The sequence below is a fragment of the Tripterygium wilfordii genome, chromosome 8 (genome assembly GCF_013401445.1).
Source record: "Tripterygium wilfordii isolate XIE 37 chromosome 8, ASM1340144v1, whole genome shotgun sequence".
Lineage (NCBI taxonomy): Eukaryota > Viridiplantae > Streptophyta > Magnoliopsida > Celastrales > Celastraceae > Tripterygium > Tripterygium wilfordii.
In genome coordinates, this window is record NC_052239.1 from 4,912,657 (window position 1) to 4,921,055 (window position 8,399).

The window sequence follows — 8,399 nt, forward strand, 5'->3', positions numbered from 1 at the left end:
ACCAAGAAAATCAAATCCAAATATGGTCTCTCCCGCTTTTTCCAACAAGAAATAGAAGGAAAAAAATGCAAAGAGAAAGGGCTCAACATATTAGTATCAAAAACACTCACAAGCATCACATATGTCCAAGGTGAATGCAAGAAACACCATGTCTATTCTTAGTCAACATCCAAGGATGCTAAAAATGAATGAAACATTGGAATCAAAGTGTCAATAGAGCAATACTTGAGTAAAAGATATGAGAGGTATGAAGCTTCTACCAAAAAAATCCAAAGAATCGGTTTTCCCCCTCTCTCCTTCTCTTCCTCTCTTCTTTTTTTGTTTTGCTTCACCAAAAGCCAAAGCCTCCTTCTTTCTTCTTTTCTCTCACGCCTCCTCTCTTCCTCTCTTCTTTTTTTTGTTTTGTTTCCTCCCCCCAAAACCAAAGTCTCTTCTCCCCTCTTCTTATTCTTTTTCTTTCCTCAATTTGTGCCACATTTCTCTCTTTGTCTCCTTCTTTTTATTCTTTTTCTTTCCCCCAATTTGTGCCACATTTCTCTCTTTGTCTCCTTCTTTTCATTCTTTTTCTTTCCCCAATTTGTGCCACATTTCTCTCTTTGTCTCCTTCTTTTCATTCTTTTTCTTTCCCCAATTTGTGCCACATTTCTCTCTTTGTCTCTTTCTTTTCATTCTTTTTCTTTCCCCAATTTGTGCCACATTTCTCTCTTTGTCTCCTTCTTTTAATTCTTTTTTCTTTCCCCAATTTGTGTCACATTTCTCTCTTTGTCTCCCTCTTTTTATTCTTGGCTTTTTCTTTCTTATTTTTTACTTTTCCATTCTTCTAGCAAAAACAATAAAAAGATGTGACATTTTTTTTAAAACAATTCTCTTATTTTTAGATATTTTCTAAGATTTGATCTTATTGGGTCAAGATTTGAGTATTTAAGGATCCAAGAAAGGGATTATGAATATCTATGGGCTTGTAGGTCAAAGAAATGAGCTTTTGCATTTTTTGTGTTCTTTTTCTATTTTTTATTTTTCGGATCGGACGAAATCCGGTTACTACAGCTGCCCCCCTTTGTATGTCATTTATGAAATAAAAGGCAAACAAAGGCGTAGTCAACCGAGTTTCGTACGAGAATTGAAATGCACGGGGATCACTATGGCCATTCCCGGCTTGGCCAAATGTTTGTTCAAGAAAATAAAGGGGCACGGGATCACAAGGCCATTCCCGGTTTGGCCAACTGTTTGTGCAAGAAAATAAAGGGGCACGGGATCACAAGGCCATTCCCGGCTTGGCCAATGTTTGTGCAATAAAATAAAGGGGCACGGGATCACAAGGCCATTCCCGGCTTGGCCAACTGTTTGTGCAAGAAAATAAAGGGGCACGGGATCACGAGGCCATTCCCGGCTTGGCCAAATGTTGGTGCAGAAAAATAAAGGGCACGGGATCACGAGGCCATTCCCGGCTTGGCCAAATGTTTGTGCAGAAAAATAAAGGGCACGGGATCACGAGGCCATTCCCGGCTTGGCCAAATGTTGGTGCAGAAAAATAAAGGGCACGGGATCACGAGGCCATTCCCGGCTTGGCCAAATGTTTGTGCAGAAAAATAAAGGGCACGGGATCACGAGGCCATTCCCGGCTTGGCCAAATGTTGGTGCAGAAAAATAAAGGGCACGGGATCACGAGGCCATTCCCGGCTTGGCCAAATGTTGGTAGTAGAAAAATAAAGGGCACGGGATCACGAGGCCATTCCCGGCTTGGCCAAATGTTGGTGCAGAAAAATAAAGGGCACGGGATCACGAGGCCATTCCCGGCTTGGCCAAATGTTTGTGTGAACTTTATGCAAGAAAATATCCATGAGTGTATGAATGTATGAAGAGAAATTGTATTTTATTTTTTTCATTTTGAAAATTCGACTTCGGTTAATTGTCGTCAGCACCATCACTCCTATCATCCTGCCGTTATCCCTCATGAGAAGACTGCATCTTTTGATTCCATCCTATCTTCAATCTGCCATGTTACCCTTATTCTTGTATCTTTCATTCTCTTTTTGTCTGATCTTCCCATCGATTTACTGTTTACATCTGATTTCCATCAAATCCGAAGTATCTTCAATGCTAAACAAAATCTCCCTGGCCTCCACTAATGCCTTTTAACGCCATTTAATTTCTTTTAGCCCTCCTAGAGTTAAGAACACCACAATCTCTCCGACTCCCCCATGCCTTTTAGCGTCATTTAATTTCCTTTAGCTCCGTCATAGCCAAGAACACCAAAATCTTTCAAGTCCCTGTGAAGAACAATATCCTAATGCACTTGTCATAATTCTCTTATTACTTTACTCAATTTCAAATAAATTCAATAGCATGGCGATGCTTGTACTATATGAGAATTTTGCGCAAGCAATCAAAATTTTGATGAAAACAATCAATGAATTAGGAACTCAGAAATGAATGACCTCAGAGCATTTTATTAAAATGGATAGATAACAAGAGAAACTGACGAGGTACGTATATGATTCCAGAAGGTTAGAAACAAAGGAAATAGCAGAAATCTTTGCAAGATATGAATGAAATAATTCGGATTCCGCACAAAACTGCCCCAGTTTTGTGTGCCCCCATTTTGCAATTATTGAATCTGACTACTTCCATATCACTCGTCTCCTTCGCAGCCTCATCATGCATACCCCTGAACATAGCCAATTCACCTGTGTACAGCCTCGCCATCTGTCATTCATTGTATTTCCTTATATTCATCTCAAATCCTCGAAAGGCCTCTGCCTCATTCCCCTTAGTTGCTTTCACCACACCCTTCTGATCTCAATATTATTTGAAGCTCCCATGAAGGGTTTTCACTATAGTAGAGACTTTTCTTTTTTCCCTAATTTTTGCCTGAAGCGCCCACGGGGGATTTTCACTCCAGCGGGATTTTTATTGCTCTAATTTTTGCCTAGACCGCCCTTTCGGGTTTTCAATCTAGCGAGCTTTTTACTCTAATTTTTGCCTAGATCGCCCTTTCGGGTTTTCAATCTAGCGAGTTTTTTTTTTTTTTTTTTTTTTTTTTTGCTAGGGGTAATACTTTTTGATGGCGTCTGCATTCACCGGATTAGGCAATTCTTCTCCATCCATTCTTGTCAATATTAATGCTCCTCTTTCAAAAGCTTTTTTCATCACGTATGGTCCCTCATAATTCGGTGTCCACTTCCCTCTGTGATCCTTTTGAGGTGGCAAAATCATCTTCAACACTAACTCTCCCCCCCTGAAGCTGCGAGGCCGAACTTTCTTATTATGTGCTTTCATCAATCTTCTTTGATACAATTGCCCTTTGCAAATTGCTCTTAATCTTCGTTCTTCTATCAAATTCAACTGCTCATATCTCGTTCGAGTCCATTCTGATTCTTCCAAACCTGCCTCCAGAACTACTCGAAGGGATGGAATCTCCACTTCGATAGGCAAAACTGCTTCCATACCATACACCAAAGAGAAAGGAGTCTCCCCGGTAGATGTGCGTATTGATGTCCGATAACCATATAGAGCAAAAGGGAGCTTCTCATGCCAATCTTTGTAATTCTCTGTCATCTTCCTGATGATCTTCTTGATATTCTTATTCGCCGCCTCAACAGCCCCATTCATCTTTGGTCGGTATGGCGTCGAATTATGATGACGAATTTTGAACTGGTCACAAAAACCTTTCACCATTTTGCTATTGAAATTCGTGCCATTATCAGTAATAATTCTTTCCGGGACTCCATATCGACAAACAATCTCTTTCCTCAAAAACCGAACAACCACGCTACTCGTCACATTAGAATATGAAGCAGCCTCCACCCATTTGGTAAAATAATCAATGGCAACCAAAATGAAACGATGCCCATTAGAAGCCTTTGGCTCAATTGAACCGATGACATCTAATCCCCACATAGAGAAAGGCCATGGTGACGTCAACACATGTAATGGATTAACGGGAACATGTGTCCTGTCTGCATTAATCTGACACTTGTGGCATCTATTTGCATAACTTATACAATCCCTCTCCATGGTTAACCAATAATACCCTGCACGTATAATCTTCCTTGCCATTGCATATCCACTAGAATGAGTCCCACATATCCCTTCATGAATTTCCTCCATGATTTGCTTAGCCTCAGCAATATCAACACATCGTAAGAAAACTATCCCATCATTCCTTTTATAAAGAACATTTCCACTCAAGAAGAAAGATCCCGCCAATCTCCTGATGGTACGCTTATCATTTTCTGATGCTCCTGATGGATATTCCTTCTTCTCAATGTACTGTTGAATATCATGATACCACGGTTTACCATCAGGCTCTCCCTCCAAATTTAAACAGTAACCTCGAACTTCTCGTTTCTCGATTTTAATCACCTGCACTTCCCCTTTTGGGTCTACATCAAACATTGCTGCCAGAGTTGCCAGAGCATCTGCTATTTGATTTTCTCCCCTTGGGATATAATCCAGCTCCACCCAATCAAAAAACTTGATTAATTTTTTGATATGCTGGTAGTATGGAATAAGCTTGTCATCTTTGGTTTCCCATTCGTCATTCAATTGCCTAATCACCAACTGTGAATCACCATAGACCTGTAGCCTCCTAATCCCCATATCAATGGCAGCTTGAATTCCCATCGTACATGCTTCATACTCAGCCACATTGTTGGTACATTCGAAATACAACTTAGCTGTAAACGGTATAACCTTCTCTTCAGGTGATATTAACACTGCACCAATTCCGCATCCTATAATATTAGAAGCGCCATCAAACAACATAGTCCATTTTGCCAAATTCTTTTGATTCTCTTCTTCTATCGACACAGTCATGACATCAATATCTGGAAATTTCAAATCCATAGTTTGAGTATCATCAATCGCTCCCTCTGCCAAATAATCTGCTATTGCACTCCCCTTGGTTGCCTTCTGTGTGACATATAAAATATCATATTCTGATAATAACATTTGCCATTTAGCTATCCTCCCTGAAAGAGAAGGTTTCTCAAAAATGTACTTGATAGGATCCATCCTGGAAATCAACCATGTAGTGTGATAAAGCATGTATTGTCTAAGTCGATGCGCAGCCCAAACCAACGAGCAACAAGTCTTCTCTAACATCGAATAATTTGCTTCACAACTGGTAAACTTCTTGCTTAAGTAATAAATGGCATGCTCTATCCTTCCTGATGAGTCATGTTGTCCGAGCACACATCCCATCGAACTATCTGAGACAGTCAAATAGAGAATAAGCGGCCTGCCAGCCACAGGAGGCATCAACACTGGAGGACTTTTCAAGTATTGCTTGATCTTTTTGAAGGCTACCTGACAATCTTCATTCCACTCAGTAGAGTTACTTTTACGCAACAATTTAAAGATAGGTTCACAAGTAGCCGTCAACTGTGAAATGAATCTGGCAATGTAATTCAATCTTCCCAAGAAACCCCTAACCTCCTTTTCTGTCCGAGGGGGTGACATCTCCAAGATCGCCTTCACTTTATCAGGATCTACTTCGATTCCTTTCCTGCTTACAATGAAACCTAACAACTTCCCCGAGGTTGCCCCAAATGTGCACTTAGCTGGATTCAACTTCAATTGATGCTTCCTTAATCGATCAAACAACTTCTGGAGATTCACAATATGATCTTCACCTTCTTTGGATTTTGCTATCATATCATCGACATATACTTCAACTTCTCTATGCATCATATCATGAAACAAAGTGACCATGGCCCTTTGATAAGTGGCACCGGCATTCTTCAAACCAAAAGGCATGACTTTATAACAGAAAGTTCCCCATAGAGTAATAAAAGTTGTTTTCTCGCGATCTTCTGGTGCCATCTTGATCTGATTGTAACCCGAAAATCCATCCATGAAAGAGAAGGTAGAATGTCTGGCTGTATTATCCACTAAAACATCAATGTGAGGAAGAGGGAAGTTATCCTTCGGGCTTGCGCGATTAAGGTCTCTATAGTCGACACACATCCGAACTTTGCCATCTTTTTTGGGGACAGGTACAATATTCGCCACCCATTTTGGATATCGAGCCACTGCCAAGAAACCAGCATCAAACTGCTTCTTCACTTCATCTCTTATCTTCAACAACATGTCTACTTTCATTCTCCTCAATTTTTGTTTCACAGGGGTACATTCTGGAATTAATGGCAACTTATGAACAACAATGTTTGTATCAAGACCCGGCATGTCCTGATAAGACCATGCAAAGACATCCTGGTAACTATGCAATAAATCTATCAACTTCTTTTTGCTTTCTCCTTCAAAGGCAGCTCCTACCTTGACTTCCTTTTTCTCCGTTTCAGTTCCCAAATTCACGACTTCAGTTAACTCTTGATGCGGCTGTATTATTTTCTCTTCTTGATTGACTTGTCTTAATATCTCAGGAAAAATCTCAATTTCTTCGTCTATTTCATAGTCAGATTCAACATTGCTAATGGGTGCATCAAAATCTGGGTCATTAAGTTCGTCCTCTTTATTATCATCATTTTCAATCCTGTTAAAGAAATGAATGAAAGTGGTTTTGAGAATGGAGAATAACACTTGAATGGAAATGAAGAAACATGAATATGGATGACTATCAGGAGATTTTCATTTCATGGAAAAGGAAATATGAACAAAGATAGAACATGCAATCGCCATACTATAAAATCTATTGAAAGCAAAGTAAAGCATGCTCATTACAAAAGACCCAAACGAAGGCCGTGAGCTAGGCCCACGATGGTAGTGCACTCGGGATTACTCTTGCAGGTTCTTGAGAGATACTGGGAGCTCCAAACTGGTCCAGTTGCCAAGTTTGAAATTTGAAGGACGCGAGATGACAAAGCAAGGTCTAGCAGCCGAACTTTGTTCGTCTTCCACCATAGCAACTTGGAACTTTTCAAACTAATCACATATATTTGCCAAAATTGCCCTAGTTACACCAGTCGAGTTTTGAAATGGCAGTTTTCAAAAAACTGCCCCAGTGTCAGTCAAACTTATCTTGTTTTGCATCCCTCCATACACAAAACTGTCATAAAGCCAGGGAATCGGTTTCTTTTCAACTTCCAATTCCTTTCCTTCCAGACGGGCAAGCCTCTTCTCCTGTTTTTCTGCTTGCACACAATTCCTGTCAACCCTAGTTGGCTTATAACCCAAACCCCAGCGTTCTGGATGTTTCACCATTTCTACTGGCTTCTTAATTCCCTGTCGATTCTTACCGAGTCCTTCTCCTGGGCGAAACCCCTTTTTCAACATAAATTTTGCTACATTCTTCGTAACCTTTGATATTTGTGGCTTTAGGGAAGAAAGTCCTTCCTTCCAATAGCTAGCACTAGCAATTTCAAAAGATTGGAATGAAATCTCAATCCCCTCTGTCGGAGCATCAATAGGAGAACTATTAGACAAGCTGGCAACCATCCATTCTGACTAACCCTTTACTATGTAAACCCTTCCATCATAAACAAATTTGAGCATTTGGTGCAACGATGATGGAACAGCTCCCGCAGTGTGAATCCAAGGGCGTCCCAACAGGCAACTATAGGTTGGTGAGATATCCATTACCACAAACGGCACATTGAACGTTACACTTGCAACCTGTAAAGGTATTTCAATTTCTCCCATAATCTCTCTACGTGTTCCGTCGAATGCTCTCACTACCATTGGTACTTGTCTTAGATAAGATCTGTCAATTGGTAGCTTCTCAAAAGTCTCCTTTGGTAAAATATTGAGGGATGACCCATTGTCCACTAGGATACTTGCTAATTCCTTTCCACGGCACATGGCTAAAATATGCAAAGTTTTGTTGTGCCCCATCCCTTCAGGCAGGATATCATCTTCAGTAAAGGTCAACAAATGGGAGGCCAACACATTTCCCACAATGCCATTGAAAGAGTCTGTAGGAATCTTGTCTGATACATATGCCTGGTTTAACATTCTCATCAAGACTTGTCGATGTGATTCAGAACTCATTATCAACTCCAAAATCGAAATCTTTGCAGGGGTTTTCTTCAATTGATCCACCACCATGTACTCACTTTGCCGAATAATTTTCAGGAACTCCTAAACTTCCACGTCAGATACCACTTTCTTTTTCTCTTCTGGGCGTACAAAAAGACCTTCTTCTGGAATAAAACCTGACTTTTCAACTTCAGGTATTGCTTTCCCTTTCCTTTTACGCTCTGCTTCAAGGTCCACCATTAGATTCCCTTCTGTCTCATTTCTCGTGTAACATCTTCCACTCCGGGTAACTCCACCGACGCCAGAAATATTATCTACCACTTCTCCTTGCTTTCCACTAGCTCCTGCTTCATAATTCCATGGCACAGCCTTGTCATTCTTGTACAAAGGATCTATTTTTGGAGTCACAGTCATTGGCTTGTCCTCTGTAGAGTATTGTAGAACAAAAGGTTTCACACAAT